The 16,951-nt window shown below is 46.7% G+C and overlaps 1 long non-coding RNA gene across 3 annotated transcripts in view; it reads right to left on the bottom strand.

Moving 5' to 3' along the window:
* The window catches only part of LOC114116953 (uncharacterized), a 121,123-nt gene continuing 104,172 nt past the window's right edge, over window positions 1–16,951 (bottom strand). For all 3 annotated transcript variants that reach the window (XR_006061277.2, XR_009595628.1, XR_006061278.2), the window contains 3 exons: window positions 9,649–9,751; window positions 860–9,008; window positions 1–741 (listed from right to left, as the gene is read on the bottom strand). This is a non-coding gene — a long non-coding RNA (uncharacterized LOC114116953). The remainder of the gene's footprint in view (window positions 742–859; window positions 9,009–9,648; window positions 9,752–16,951) is intronic.

Raw genomic sequence — 16,951 nt, 5'->3', positions numbered from 1 at the left:
TTCCAGACTTGATATTTTATTTAAGAGCAGGCAGCTCTATATCAGTACCCAGTTGCTTTCAGTTCTGACATTTATCTTCTCCAAAGGAGGGTGAGCCACTTGCAAATCGTCCCATCTCTCCTCCCACGTGGCTGGGAAATGTCAGAGGGAGATCCAGGCAGCTCAGGGTCCCTGGCCCACATCGAGCACATTTCCCTCTTTGGGCTGCTTGGTAACCTGGCTGCTTTGGGAGAGCCGAGAAGGCCTGGGAAATTGCATGAGAAGAGCCAGCAGAGGGTTCCCAGGCACCATCCAACTTCCATAACCAGGGGCGACAGTCAGAGCCAAGAGCCTCCCAGAACAGATGCCGTGGCCCGCTCGGGGGCAGCTGGGTCCTTCCCGATCTTCTCAGATCTGCTTGTTTTGAGTGGGACCCATACCATGTCTTAGAGCTCTGCCTGTGATTGCACAATAATACCCACCCAGAAAACAAATTAAAAATAGGAAAAATCCATCCGAGGCGTGTGTCTGCTGAGGCAGAGTGCTGTCAGATTGCTAGGCAACCCCGGGCGATCCTGTGGGAAGGTCTGTGCTAAGCTTGTTCCACAGAAGTAGCACTCTTGTCCCTGTTGTGTGGATGTGCTCAGCTGAATCTGAGCAAGGTCATGGACAGAGGGAAGGCACAGGCTGCCTGAGCCGAAGACGTGCCCATCCGCCTGGACAAATGGATTTTCCGGAGGACACAGAAGAGGCCGAGGGTGTCTGCAAGATAAGAGGCATCTGGATGCATGCTGGAAAATCTATCTAGTTTCCCCATGTTCCCCAAGATCCAGGTGCTTAGAATTGTGTAGGCAACATGCCTGGATCTTAACTGACTTACCCATTCCGCTGTCTTCATCACCTTCAGTCAGAGGTAATTAAGTAGGTTCAGAGGCTGGAGCCAGGAGGAGGAGAAAGGAAAGAGGGATGCACGGCCAGAGCTGGTGGAGGAGCAGGGAGGAAGCAGAGCTGGGAGCACCCAGGCACCGCTGTGCTCGGCTTTGTGCTCCCAAGGCCGAGATGGAGGCACATGCTCTCTTTTTACAGTTTCATCCAAACCGCACTCACAATAACATGTTTGTGGATGGTACAACGTTGGCTGTGAGCATAAAATACTTTTAAAAGGAAAAGGTGGGGGATGCGGCATCATGAAAAATAACAAGAATTTTCCATTAGACTTGGAGGTCTTTAAAACAAAGATGAAGTCAAGAGAGCTTCTTCCCTTTCCTGAGGCTCCGCAGAGACAACACAGGGGGTGAAAGCTAAAGGGTGTGTTAGCTTCCCGGGGCTCCCATAACACAAAACCACCGGCTGTAAAACAACAAAAATGTATTCTCTCACAGTACTGAAGGTGAAAAGTTGGAAACCAAGGTATCAGCCTGCTGTCTCAAAGGCTCCAGGGAGAAATCATGCCAGGCCTCCCTTCTGGCTTCTGGTCGTGGCCAATGGTGCTTGGCGCCCTGGGCTTGCGGCAACATTGCTCCAGTCTCTGCCTCAGTCTCCATGTGGGTTTGTCTCTGCGTCCTCTTCCCTTTCTTATAAGGATCTCACTCATCGGATTGAGGGCACGCTTGAATTCAGCACAACTTCATCTTAACTATTCAATAATTGCATCTGCAAGCACACTGTTTCCAAATAAGGACCTATTCTACGGTCTGGATGGGCATGAATTTGGGAGGATGTTATTCAACCCACTCTGGGGGAATTAATAATGAAATCAGACGAGCTTCAGAGCAGACAGGTGTTGGCTGTCGTCTGGTCCAGCCCATCTCTCTCTCTGTTACAGCACCCAGATACAGCATCCCCAGCTCTGCCTAGGCACTGCCATGGCGGTGCACTCCCCACCTCCCATGACGGCCTCCCCATTAGGGGAGAGCCTGCACTGCAGGAAAACCCTCCTCTCAAGAGGGACGTGGACTCTGCTGCGGTCATGGTCCTGCTGAATCTCGGGATTTTGCACAAGTCCCGGCACCAGTCCCACCACAGCGGGGTGGCAAAGAGGACACGTAATTCCCCGCTTCAGACACGGGGTTTCCACTGAGATGTCCTAACCATCGCTATAGCACAGGCTGCCTCGTTCCCAGTCTGTTTCCTCCGCATGGTTTCTGTGCGTGTGCGCAAACAGGTGAGGGTGGGGGTTGCGACTCACTTCTGTCAAATTGAATCCAAATGGTCGTCTATGTTGATTCTGCCGTCTTCACACATTATTGAATAGTTAAGATGAAGTTGCGCTGAATTCGAGTGCGCCCTCAGTCCAACTTTTCACCTTTAGTCTGCATCATCCCTGGGCTGAAAGCAGGATAGGAAAGCCTGGTCCAGACCCATGAGTAACTGAATACAGTGCCCTCCCACACACCTGAGTGGGTAGTTTGCCGTGAGGATGTACATTTCCAGGGTACCGCTATTAAATAATCTCAGTAACTAACATATTTAGAAAGAACACTTCACTGAATCACTTTGGATGGCTTTTATCATTAAAGTTTGGAATCTACTGAGTGCCTTAATGGAAAATGCAGACCTTTACTGTTTCCATAAACTTTTTTCTTCCGGTTCTGTTAAGATAAAATTGATATAACATTGTATTAGTTTAGGGTGTACTACATAATGATCTGATATATGTATATATTGTAGTAATTGCCAAGTAATTTAGTTCATGTCCATCACCTCACTTACAATTTTTAAATTTTCTGTTGAGTCTGTGAACTGAGTTGACAGTTGTTGGGGTGGCTGAAATGACATCAGTTTCACTGGGACATGACCCAATCGATGTCCTCTAGAAACCAAAGGCAGCCCACCCCCTCCCCAGTCACTGAAAGCTCACATAGGCAGGAAAGGCTGCAGTCCCCATGAGGTGCTGGCTGCTGACACATGGCTTCTGGCAAATATGTGATGGCACATACATCCTACAGGTCAGGGCATGTGTTAATGATGTGGCTTGGGAGTCACCCAGAGGAGGCAGAAGAATAAATAACAGAGGAGAGAAAACTGCAGGTGGATCGTAGGCCTCTTAGAACCTGACATTTTTACACTGCGGCTTAATTTCCATGCTTCCTCCCAGAGACCTCAGGGCACTGTGTTATCTCCATGTCCCATACACATGGTCCTGTACAAACATGCCTGATTGCGTCCCCAACAACAAAGGCGATGCCGGTCACCACCACCAGCCAGATCCCCAGTTCCGAGGCCCTCTGCCTGACCAGAGCAACAGCAGGATGCAAGCTGCCTCCCCCCCAGCTCCAGTGGACTCCGGACAAGGCACCCATCCTGGGGAGGGCTGCCCACATTGCACTCCTGCCCCTGTGTTAGTGGCCCTGGTTCACCAAAATGAAGCAGCACAGACACTGGAGGCGGCAGGCCAAGGTCAAGGTGCTGACAGGCTGGTTTCTTCCCCCTGTTTCCCCACGTGATCATTCTTCTGATAAGGACACCAGTCATGTTGGATTAGGGCCCATCCATATGAACTCAGTTTAACCTAACTGCCTCTCTAGAGATCCCACCTCCAAACACAGGCATGTCCCAAGGTGCTAGGGGTTAGGGCTTCAACATGTGAATCTGAGGGACAGTTCAGCCCACACACCCTGTTGATGTTCCTGTCTCTCCTAACAGTCAGAGTTCCCAGTCCTGCAATTCAGCCATACCTCTCACTCCTCCTTCCCCTCCCTGCTCAGCCCCATCTACATCCTAACTACAGCTGCTTTTGTCTCCATCCAGCATCGAATCTCCAAGTGAAGTTGAGAGGTAGGCTGGGCAGATGTCACTTTTGACGCCTTTGTGGGGCATGCCAACCCTGGGGCCACAGGTCTTCCACTGCTGCCCAGCAGACCCGGTCTCTTGGCCCATCCAGGGGAGCACCCCTGCTGCCAGGCTGGGCCTCTTGTTTTGTTCCCAACAGTGGCAATAAATGGCCCAGTGTACCCAAATCCTTGGACCAGAGCCCCCATGTGTGCATATTCAGGACAGTCAGCCCCCTGGGATGTCTAGGACAGATTTCTACCAAAATAAGATGAACATTGAAAATGAGACAGTAAACCCCCCGGGGGCTGTTCACCGAGCATGGCCCTACGGCCACGGGCCCCCTCACCCACTTGGCCGGTTCTTGAGAAACAAGATGGCTGGCTCCCTTGGTGGGGAGGACAATCCAAGACCAGAGGCCAGAGGGCCTGGGTGCCCAGCTCAGCCTGGCCGCCTGTGTGATGGGGACCTGCCGTGGGCATCTTCAGGGCTTGGTTTGCTTCTGTGCTAATGTGCGGGGACAAACCTCATGACCCTCAGTCCATCTCCAGGAGTGGGAGCCTACAGTTCTGTCCGAAGCAGCCTGGCTGCCCCAGACCAGCTCAGCAGTGCCGGTGCCCAAAGGAGAGCAGGGGCAGGAAGAGAGGTGAGCTGCCTATTGTTTCAAGAGATCTTCCTCCTCTACCTCCCCCTCTGGAAGCTCATTCTTTTCCAAAATAGCTCTTGTGCCTCCTTCCATCCTGTCTCCTCCCTGCTTCCGGGAGATTCATGGCCAAGTCCCACCTGGCAAGGGGGAAGGGCATTGAAGAAGGGAGGGTATGGCTCTCAAGCTCCAAAATTTCAAAGTCAAACAATGACCCCTCCATCCCTCAATTAACCACCCCTCAGCAGCAGATTAATAGAAGGAGCCTTGTTCTCAGGCCAGCTCCCCTGTTTCAGGGTCCTCACAATACCCAGTCCCCAGGAAAGGGATCTTTTGAGCATTTAGAAACCCGCACACACTTGCCTCTTCCTGCTCTGCTGGGGAAGCCCAACTCCAAATGGAGTGTTGACCTTTCCTTGGCCAGGCTGTGGCTGCTCCCTACCAGGAGGGTCCTTCTCTGCCCCCACACAAGATCAGGCCTATGGATGGTCAACCAACCTTGGCCAATTACTTTGGACCCCACACTGACCCTTGACCCAGATGCGCCCTCTGTTCAGCTTTCTGCAAACCCAGCTCACTCCCCACCCGTCTCCCTGCCAACTCCCCTGGACAGTGAGACCTATTCTATTCTGTGACTTCAGGGCTAACACAACAAACCAAGGGCCCGGTGCACCAATGCAATTTCCTGCTGCACTGCAAGACAGCAGAATCTTTGGCAGTCGTGACACACCACATATCAGGCTGAAGTGGCCGGGAGCAGGGAACAGCCAGGAAAACCTTGTGCTTTTTTTTAAACTAAGATGAATTTCACATAACCTAGAATTAGCCATTTTAAAGTGTGCAGTTCAGTGCTATTTAGCACATTCACAATATTGTGCAAAAATAACCCCTATCTAGTTCCAAAACATTTCCATCACCCCAAAAGGAGACCCTGTGCCCACCAAGCAGCCACTTCTTTTTCCCCCAACCCTGTGCTTTTTGATGCTAAATGAATAAAATGCAAATTTTTCCTACTATTCTTGCTCCAAAGCATTGGCGCGTTTTGAATAGGACTGTCATACTGTCCTCATCTTCTTGGCTTGCCCACTTAACACTCAGGGATGTTCCAAAAGTGTCACATGAAGGGACAGGCAGTCTTAAGCTGCCTTCATGAACAACTTTGCCATTTACCCAAAGACAGTAATTCGTCATGCATTCATTTATCCAACATGTACTCCTTGAGCACCTTCCTAGGGCCCAGCTCTTGGTCAGACAGTGGCTCACAGGCATGAAGAGGATCTGATGCAGCCCTCCAGGCACTGGGTGCTAATTTGGGGAGGCAGAAGGGTAAACAGCGCAATGACAATGTCACATGGTAAGCGATTTGAGAAAAACATGAAGAAACACTCCACCCACGGAGTGGCCTTGCCATCCTCTATCAGTATTTTCATCCACACTCCCACATGTTAACATGGCTGTCTTCACCTCCAACACCATCTTTAAACACCAAAGATGGGGACACATATGCTGGATGAGACCGCAACAGGAGGGGGCTTGAAGAGGCAACTCACAAAGAAGACTTAAAAAGGACCCCAAAGCACAGAAAGTGTCTAATCTCACCAGCCACCAAAGCAACGCTAATCAAAACAAAAACACACTTCCACTTCTCCACCCGCCGGATTTTGAAACTGCTGATAGCATTCCGTGCTTCTGCTGGGAAGTGACCCTCTCCTGCACTAGCTGGTGGGGTTGAAGGGGGCGTCTGTCTGGAGGGCAGATTGGTACTTGGATCAAAAGCTTCCAAAATGTGTTTAACCTTTAACTCAGCAATTCAACTTGTAGGAATTCACCCTAAGGAGAAACTTGGGAACAAACGCAAAGATTTATTCTGGAAGATTTATGTACCAGAACATTTGCAGCATTGCTTATGACATCAAAAGACTGAAAACAAACTGAATATGCAACTCCTGGGTGCTTGGTAAATAATTTGTGCACTCATTAAAAATCCTTCCGTAGAAGAATATTCAGTGCCACCGCAAAGTGCTCATAAGGCTTTGAATGGAAAGATTTCTAAAACAGTGTGCAATACAATGCCGCTTACACTCTCCAGGCCCTGGAACAGGCTGGAGGGACACACTCTCTTGGCTGGAAGTGATTCCCTCTATACAGATGAACAATGGGTAACTTTTTAATTGTTCTTTTTTGAACTTCATTGTATATTCTAAGTTTTCTATGTTGGATCTCAATCATATTTGTAACCAGGAAAAGTATAAGGAGTATTTCTACGTTTTGATGAGAAGTGTTAAAGAGGCAGTTTGTCTGCCAGTGCACCAGCGTGAAGCAGGAGGAAGAATCAGGACAGTTCCTGATAAAGGCAAGGCTCCACCTGCGGGAGTGAAAGGTCCCCATGCCTTTGACCAAGAAGCTGAGGGAATACCATGGTCAACCTCTTGACTTTCCTTTTCAATTAAGTTTTGAGTTGACTTGCTGGTATCAAGCCGTCAGGAGTTCCCCATGTCTCTTTGGAGCTCACGGACCATCTTGGCAACACAATCTAGCCCTTTCTCTGGGTCCTTGCAGGAGGAGCTCCCTCTTGGGTTTATTATTTTGAACTGAAGTTCTGGAAGTTTAATCATTATTACACAATAAATATTTTTGAAGCTCATGATTCATGAGAGCAATAAAAGAAAATTAATTTTTATTGAATTCCTACTGTGGGCTACACACCCAACATGCAATTTCCTCATTTAACCTTTGAAATAATGACTTGAGGTCGGTGTTACTGCCCCCAAATTACAGATAAGGAAAATGAGTCTCAATAACCCAGACTCAGAAAGCTGGCCTTGGTCTCAGAAGCTGGCTTCTCCCAGAACATCTGATCTAAGGGAGCCAGAGAGAAAAAGCCCCACGAAGGGGGCCACGGTCTTTTTATAGCCTCACAACCAGTAAGGGCTTTTGGTACCCAAACTCCACTTGGACCCCTTCTCAGAGGATGGACGGCCTGCAGAGGACAGTGCTCATGTCTCCTGCCCACCTCCCACCCAGCCATAGGGATGTGGCCGCTGATGAACTAGGACACCTGCCCCTGGGGGTGGCTGTCGGGGGAGACCGTCCAGCCGTGCACACTGTCGGAATCTGAGCCCCCGTACTCGTGACTGTAACATCTCTGAAACCAAGAGACAACTCTATCGGGAGAACAAGCACTAATTAAATTTACTGGGATCATTGAAGAGGAAATTATTTAATATTCTGAACAGATTTAATATTTGAAAGCATGGACGGCCTTGATTCGTCGTGGATGGGTTCTTTGCCATAGGGCTTACACTGGATGGAATCCACACAAGCTAGGAGGAGGGGCTGGACATGGCCGGAGGCTACGCTGTCCCTGGAAGCCAGAGGAGAGGGAGAGAAGCTGGGCATGGTCAGAGGGCGAGGTCCTCATAACAACCCTCCACAGGGATCCTGGGCACTGCTACAGCAAGTTGGAAGTCATATTCAGTTTCTGTGGCCCCATATCTGCCTGCATTTGCCCCACCTTTCTATAACCCAGAGCCCTTGTTGGCCAAGGTACCCACCTGAGTGAGAGGGTTCAGAGTCTTGCACCCCTTGGAACACATGATCTAAACACCGTTATGTCTCTTGGCGGAAGCGAGAAGAGATACAAACACTTCTACTATGTCCTCAAGACACATGTCTGGACCTTTCAGGAGCCACTCAGCCTTGTCACCACAGTGCCACCTGGGACCACCCACAGGTTCCTCTGAGAGCTGCTCCTGGAGGAGCCGCACCCCACGCCCTCATCCAGGTGCCAGGACACAGCCTCCAGACTGAGCAGCAGCTGAGGCTTGACCACTGGGGGCCCTTTCTGGAGGCTGGCTGGCGGCGGGGGCGCCCGGGCTAGGAGTCAGTCACTGCCCAGCAGACAAGCTCAGGGTCACATCCCGTTGGCTGTGCTGCATCCGCGGGGGCAACTGCAGGCCAGGAGACCAGCTCAGCCAACCCAAGGCAAGGCCTGCAGGACCCGTGAAGCCCTGAGAAGGGGAGGGGATGGGGAAGAGGCGGGTGAGCTCCACTTATTCCCTGATGGAGAAAAAATAGTTTCCCAGTGGGAACCGGTGAGGTGGGGAGCGGGGTGCAGAAACTCCAGGTGAGAGCTTGGGCTAGCTATGGAGATGAGGAATTCCCACCCACTCCTCAGATACAAGGCAAAGAGTCAAAACATTTGGGGAGCAAGTGATAGAAACTCAACTCATCCAGCTTAATCTGAAAGATAGTTCATTGGCACCTGCTAATGGAGTGGAGCTGGGCTTGAAGACAACACATTACATACACATATACATACACACACACACACACACACACACACACACACACACTCACACACCCCGGTCTTGCCTTTCCGCTGACCTAATCTCCCTGTTGGATATGTGTCCTGCAGACACTACACTTGGAGGACAGAGCCCATGGCTGCTGCACATGGGGGCTCAGAGCCTCCCAGTTGAGTGGCCCCCCCAGGACACAGAGCACATCTTGCCCCGTCTTTGCTCAGGGAAGCCACAGTAAAGGATACGGACCTTCTCGAATCGGTGCAGCCCATCCAACACCATGGCCACCCTGAGAGGTGGGCACACGGCACCTGTGGAGCGAAGAGACATGCAGACCACGTGGATCAAGGCAGGCAGAGACCACAGCAGCTCCAGCCCAAGGGTGCCTGGTCCTACATGCCCAGTGGGTAGCCCATGGCTGCGTGGCACCAGAGCCATCAGCCAAGAAGTGCAGAGGCCAATACCTGCAACATGGAGCTCAGAGGAGGCGCCTGGTCAAATTCCAGACCAGGCAAATGCTAGCATCTGCCTTCAGAGTGATTTTTTTTTTTAATTGTAAGTGATTCTATCTGCTTCACATGTCAGGGGCTAGAGTTTGGACATGCTTTATAATTGTAATTAAAATGAACCAAGTGCCAGGAGGGTCAGCAGGATTTTACATCGTGAGGCTCCTCTCATCCTTCTGACCCTTCTGACTGGAAGTTTCCCAGAGCCGGTGTCCCCTGACACGCTTACCCTTGGAAGAAAAGAACCCTAAGTCTGCAATTTTCTTTCTTTCATTGTCTCTCCCACTCAGTTTCCTGTTAAAACAGATCCCCATACCAGTCTGGAACCCCTATTCAAGCACCTAAACCTTCATAAAATAACCCAAAGACCAGCCCCAGCTTACCGCTGCTCTTAACCTATCTCCCATAGTATTTGGTGGCTCAGCTTCTTCGATGTGGAGCTTACCTAGCTTTCCTGGCTTCAGGCATCCATTGGAGGCAGGGAGGACTGACCACGGGAGTCCCAGAGTCCAGAACAAATGCCTCTCCTGTGGTTTCTGAACACTGGCCTGTGAAGAACCACAGATTCCCCTGTACTTGACCGTGGCTCAGCCCCTGCCCCCTTTGTCATCAAAACCACTGGCAAGTGGCTGGGGGTGCTGTCCCACCCCTCCCTGCAGGTCCCCAAGAGCCAGTAGCAGAGTAAACCCTACTTCCATCTTGTATCCCCCTGTGTTCCATTTCAGGGGACCTGGAGTCTGTTGCCATTGCTCTTCCCTAAGACAGGCTCAAATTCATGTCCAAAGTGGACCTTCTGGGCCTACAAAGACTCATCCCCAGGGGTTCATAAAGCACCCACTACCATCCGTCTCTGTCTAATGAGCATGGGTGATAAGCTGCAGGATGCCCAGGAGCATCCTCGGGGAGCCTTCAAGGAAACTGATTCAGAGAGGATACGAGCGGCGAGGGGTCAGCGCTTGGTCCAAAGAGACCTGGCCTGTCACTTCCTATCAACACATCCTTGACTTTACTTGTTTCTCTGACTATAAAATTGACTCTGACTTAGATGATCTCTAGGGTTTCTCTTGGTTCTAAAATTATCTGCTTCTGTAATTCAGGGAAAAACTCTGAGGCATGGATAAGACAGGCCCAAAGCTCAGAAGGTTACAGTCAACGGTTGAGCATTCAGAGGTTTCCTGGCATCAGTAAGACTCAGCCTGCATACAGGCTTTGGCGCGTGGGCCACTTCTTAAAGGTACCCAATAAATGGGTACCTGAACACTGGAAGCCTGAACATTCTGACCCCTTTGAGAGGTTGGAAAGAGTGGCTATAAAAGAGTCCTGGAAGCCTGGGGCCTGATAGCTTCACTGGCCAAGTGAAGTGACATGCAGCTGTGTGAAGCCACATCCCCTCCCTGTCCCCGCTCAAACTATTCCCCTGGATGCAGAGCTTAAAGCTGAGAGAAAGTCACTTTCATGACAATAATAAAATGAATTATTTTAAAATCTTGCAGTGGAGAATACTTAATATTACATAAAACACAGAAGCCAAAAAAGAAAAAGAGTTTTGACAAAAAGATAAACTTCTGTATCAGAAAAATAAATACTATCAACAAAGTTAAAAGAAAAATTATACAATGAGAAGAGATTTATATCACATATAACAAGCAGGGCAAAGGCAAATAGAGTTCTGCCAAGAGAACGCACTGGTCATAGAAAACACCCTCTTCCAACAACACAAGAGAAGACTCTACACATGGACCTCATCAAATGGTCGACATCAAAATCAGATTGATTATATTCTTTGCAGCCAAAGATGGAGAAGCTCTATACAGTCAGCAAAAACATGATCAGGAGCTGGCTGTGGCTCGGATCATGAACTCCTTATTGCCAAATTCAGACTGAAACTGAAGAAAGTGGAGAAAACCACTAGACCGTTCAGGTATGACCTAAATCAAATCCCTTATGACTATACAGTAGAAGTGAGAAATAGATTGAAGGGACTGGATCTGATAGACAGACTGCCTGATGAACTAGGGATGGAGGTTCATGACATTGTACAGGAGACAGGAATCAAGACCATCCCCAAGAAAAAGAAATCCAAAAAACCAAAATGGCTTTTGCTTTTGTAAGGCCTGAGGAGGCCTTACAAATAGCCATGAAAACGGAAGCGAAAAGCCAAGGAGAAAAGGAAAGATATACCCATTTGAATGCAGAGTTCCGAAGAATAGCGAGGAGAGATAAGAAAGCCTTCCTCAGAGATCACTGCAAAGAAATAGAGGAAAACAATAGAATGGAAAAGACTAGAGATCTCTTCAAGAAAATTAGAGATACCAAGGGAACATTTCATGCAAAGATGGGCTCAATAAAGGACAGAATGGTAGGGACCTAACAGAAGCAGAAGATATTAAAGAGGTGGCAATACTATACAGAAGAGCTGCACAAAAAAGATCTTCACGACCCAGATAATCACGATGGTGTGATCACTCACCTAGAGCCAAACATCCTGAAATGTGAAGTCAAGTGGGCCTTAGGAAGCATCACTACGAACAAAGCTAGTGGAGGTGATGGAATTCCAGTTGAGCTATTTCAAATCCTGAAAGATGATGCTGTGAAAGTGTTGCACTCAATATGCCAGCAAATTTGGAAGACTCAGCAGTGACCATAGGACTGGAAAAGGTCAGTTTTCACTCTAGTCCCAAAGAAAGACAATGACAAAGAATGCTCAAACTACCGCACAATTGCACTCATCTCACACGCTAGTGAAGTAATGCTTAAAATTCTCCAAGCCAGGCTTCAGCAATACGTGAACCATGAACTTCCAGATGTTCAAGCTGGTTTTAGAAAAGGCAGAGGAACCAGAGATCAAATTGCCAACATCCGCTGGATCATGGGAAAAGCAAGAGAGTTCCAGAAAAATATCTACTTCTGCTTTATTGACTATGTCAAAGCCTTTAACTGTGTGGATCACAATAAACTGTGGAAAATTCTGAAAGAGATGGAAATACTAGACCACCTGACCTGCCTCTTGAGAAACCTGTATGCAGGTCAGAAAGCAACAGTTAGAACTAGACAGGGAACAACAGACTGATTCCAAATAGGAAAAGGAGTATGTCAAGGCTGTATATTGTCACCCTGCTTATTTAACTTATATGCAGAGTACATCATGAGAAACTCTGGGCTGGAGGAAGCATAAGCTGGAATCAAGATTGCTGGGAGAAATATCAATAACCTCAGATATGCAGATGACACCACCCTTATGGCAGAAAGTGGAGAAGAACTAAAAGCCTCTTGATGAAAGTGAAAGAGGAGACTGAAAAAGTTGGCTTAAAGCTCAACATTCAGAAAACTAAGATCATGGCATCTGGTCCCATCACTTCATGGCAAATAGATGGGGAAACAGTGGAAACGGTGGCAGACTTTATTTTTCTGGGCTCCAAGATTGCTGCAGACGGTGATTGCAGCCATGAAATTAAAAGCCACTTACTCCTTGGAAGGAAAGTTATGACCAGCATGGACAGCATATTAAAAAGCAGAGCCATTACTTTGCCAACAAAGGTCCGTCTAGTCAAGGCTATGGTTTTTCCAGTGGTCATGTATGGATTTAAGAGGTGGACTATAAAGAAAGCTGAGCACCGAAGAATTGATGCTTTTGAACTGTGGTGTTGGAGAAGACTCTTGAGAGTCCCTTGGACTGCAACCAGTTCATCCTTAAGGAGATCAGTCCTGGTTGTTCATTGGAAGGACTGATGTTGAAGCTGAAACTCCAATACTTTGGCCACCTGATGCCAAGAGCTGACTCATCTGAAAAGACCGTGATGCTGGGAGGGATTCAGGGCAGGAGGAAAAGGGGATGACAGAGGATGAGATGGTTGGATGGCATCACCGACTTGATGGACATGGGTTTGGATAGACTCCAGGAGTTGGTGATGGACAGGGAGGCCTGGCATGCTACAGTTCCCAGGGTCGCAAAGAGTCATACACGACCGAGCGACTGAACTGAACTGATAACAAGATTGATCACCTTCATAAGTAGAAAGTGAAAGTGAAGTTGAAAAATATAAATGAACATTAAACATAGGAAAAGATATTCAACTTCACTCATAAAGAAATTCAACTAATATCAAGATACCATTATTAAGTTTCAAATTGGCAAAATAGTTAACAATATACAATACTAGATGATACACAGAAAATGGACTAAACTGGCAAAATCTTTCAGAAGGACGATTTGGTGATTCTCATTAGTTTTAAAATGCTCATTCTTTTTGATTTAACAATTCCTTTCCAGGGATCTATCCCACTAACTTACTCTCACAAGTAAGCCAACATTTACTTATAATAAATTAAGTGAATATTATTGTAGTAGCAGGAAATACACTGGGAGGGAGAGGGTCCACCCACTAGGAAATAAATTTTGAAATGCCCACATGATGGCATCTTCCACAATCATTCTTTTTAAACAAGGAAAACCTATATGTGCTGAAGAGGCTTCCCAGGGAGCTCAATGGTAAAGAATTCACTTGTCAATGCAGGAGAAATGTGTTCAATTCCTAGGTCAGGAATATCCCCTGGAGGAGGAAATGGTAACTGGCTCCAGCATTCTTACCTGGAAAATGCCATGGACAGAGGAGACTGATGGGTTACAGTCCATGGGGCCACAAAGAGTCGGACACAACAGAGCAACTGAGTACGCATGCTTGCATATGTGCCGATAGGTCACTGGTTCCAAAGAAAGTTCCAGAACAATATATATAAAATCCCGTTTAGGCAGGGGGAAAGGGATATTCATAAATATATGTATACATTCTGCTTAGTCACTTCAGTTGTGTCCGACTCTGTGCAACCCTATGGACTGCAACTTGTCAGGCTCCTCTGTCCATGGAATTCTCTAGGCAAGGGTACTAGAGTGGGTTGCCATGCCTTCCTCCAGGGGATCTTCCTGACCCAAGGATCAAACCCAGGTCTCCTGCATTGCAGGCAGATTCTTTACTACTGAGCCACCAGGGAAGCCTCTGTGTGTGTGTGTGTGTGTGTGTGTGTGTGTGTGTGTGTGTGAAATTTTCTTGAAATACACACCACCAACTTTACTGCTAAGCTGTGGAAATTGGGTATTAAGAGAGGGGGTCAATCAGGGAGATTTTAGTTTCTACTTATTAACTTTTCTATACTGTTTTAATGTTTGTGCCGTGAGCAAACATACTTTGCTCATACGAAAATAAAAAAAGGCTTTCAGAGAGATGAGAAAGCTCTGGTTTTCTTGGTGAATTTAATTATCTCTGCCACTCCACTTTTTTATTTTTAATATTAGATGAGCTTATTGTAGGGAAAAAAGTATAAAGTATAGATTTTCAACCAGAGACAAATATAAAAATCATTCATGATCCCACAATCAAAATATAATTACTGTTAATAAGTACATGTCTATGCATAAGTGTGGTTTATATTTTAGATTATGTGTTTTTTTACCCTGCCCTGAGTCATTCCATTAGTATAAATATGCTAGTATCTTCCAACAACAACATTAAATATTAATACTAGTATCTCCCAACAACAACAGTAAAACCCTCCCTTGACGCAAATCTCCCTTGAAACTGCACTACTTTTCTGCTCCCCTTTGAAGAAATATTTCTTAAAAGAGTTGTCTTTACATGCTGTTCCTACTTCATCCCTTCTCATTCTCTCGTCAAGTAACTCTAAACAACTTTCTTCACTCTTCTGCCAAGAAAAACTTCTGCCAAGATTACCAGTGACTCCCTCCCAACCCCCACCACCATGGCCAAACACAGTGGTCAATCCTCAGCCCCCATCACACACACCCCTCCTCTGGCAACGTGAACACAGCCACTAACTCACCTCCCTAGAAAGTCTCTTTTTGTTTGACCTCAGCGGAAAACGTAACCTTTCTCTTTTGTAGGCGTTCTCACCTTAATCAGGGCCTTCTCAGTCACCTTGGCTAGTTTCCCCCCACACCTCCTCAAACTCTACACATTGAGGTGCTCAACAGCTACATTCTAAGACATCTCCCCCACCGTGTATGAAAGATAGCACTTTTCCCATTCAGTCGTTTAAAAACATATGCACATGTAATATATAATATATATAATATAACTATATATATATATATAGTCCTCCCTAGAGCAGCCACTAAAACGGTGCAGTGGATAAGTCTACAAAGGTAGTATATAAATTAACACATTAAGTGAAAGTCGCTCAGTCGTGTCCAGCTCTTTGCTACCCCGTGGACTATATAGCCCATGGAATTCTCCTGGCCAGAATACTGGAGTGGGTAGCCTTTCCCTTCTCCAGGGGATCTTCCCAACCCAGGGATCGAACCCAGGTCTCTTGCATTGCAGGCAGATTCTTTACCAGCTGAGCCACAAGGGAAGCCCAAAAATACTGGAGTGGGTAGTCTATCCCTTCTCCAGTGGATCTTCCCAACCCAGGAATTGAACCTGGGTCTCCTGCACTGAGCTATCGAATGGAGACTAAATTAACCACAATGAAGGAAGAAAATGAGGTATAAATTAACAATAAGCAGGAACACAAACAGAAAACAAACAGCAAAATTACAGACTTAATTCTGACCATATCACTGATTATATTAAACATAAATGTACTACACACCCCAGTGAAAAAGCAGAGGTTGTCCGCAACAGGAAAAGATTGAAAGTAGAAGACAGTTTAAAATGATACTAGGGTACAGCCACTATGGAGACCAGTGTGGAGATTCCTTAAAAAACTGGAAATAGAACTGCCATATGACCCAGCAATCCCACTGCTGGGCATACACACTGAGGAAACCAGAATTGAAAGAGACACGTGTATCCCAATGTTCATCGCAGCACTGTTTATAATAGCCAGGACATGGAAGCAACCTAGATGTCCATCAGCAGATGAATGGATAAGAGAGCTGTGGTACATATACACAATGGAATATTACTCAGCCATTAAAAAGAATAGATTTGAATCAGTTCTGATGAGATGGATGAAACTGGAGCCTATTATACACAGTGAAGTAAGCCAGAAAGAAAAACACCAATGCAGTATACTAACACATATATATGGAATTTAGAAAGATGGCAACGATAACCCTGTATGTGAGACAGCAAAAGAGACACAGATGTATAGAACAGTCTTTTGAACTCTGTGGGAGAGGGTGAGGGTGGGATGGTTTGGGAGAATGGCATTGAAACACGTATATTATCATATGTGAAACAGATCGCCAGTCCAGGTTCGATGCATGATACAGGGTGCTTGGGGCTGGTGCACTGGGATGACCCAGAGGGATGGGATGGGGAGGGAAGTGGGAGGGGGGTTCAGGATGGGGAACACATGTACACCTGTGACGGATTCATGTCAATGTATGGCAAACCCAATATAATATTGTAAAGTAATTAGCCTCCAAAACAAATATAAAATTAAATAAATTTAAAAAAAAGAAAATGATACTAGGCAAACAATAAAAAGAAGGCTAGAGGGATTATATTAATAACAGATTAACTAAGCTTGAAGACAGTAATGCTCCATAATTTAAAAAAAGAGTTAATTTATGAAAAGTATAAAATTTACAAGCCTGAAGGATCAAATTGTAAAATTTCAAAATACATAAGGCAATAGTTGAAAGAATTAAAGAGAGAGTTCCACAAATTATAGTTGGAGATTCTAACACCCCTCCATCAACTGTTGATAGAACAAGTCAACCAAAATCAGTAAGGAAATAGAAGATATAGACATTAACCATGTGGACCTAACTGACATTTACAGAG

Source organism: Ovis aries, chromosome 11, assembly GCF_016772045.2.
Source record: "Ovis aries strain OAR_USU_Benz2616 breed Rambouillet chromosome 11, ARS-UI_Ramb_v3.0, whole genome shotgun sequence".
Taxonomy (NCBI): Eukaryota; Metazoa; Chordata; class Mammalia; order Artiodactyla; family Bovidae; genus Ovis; species Ovis aries.
The sequence above is the reverse complement of the archived record's forward strand: the minus strand, read 5'-3'. Positions and strand labels throughout refer to the sequence as shown.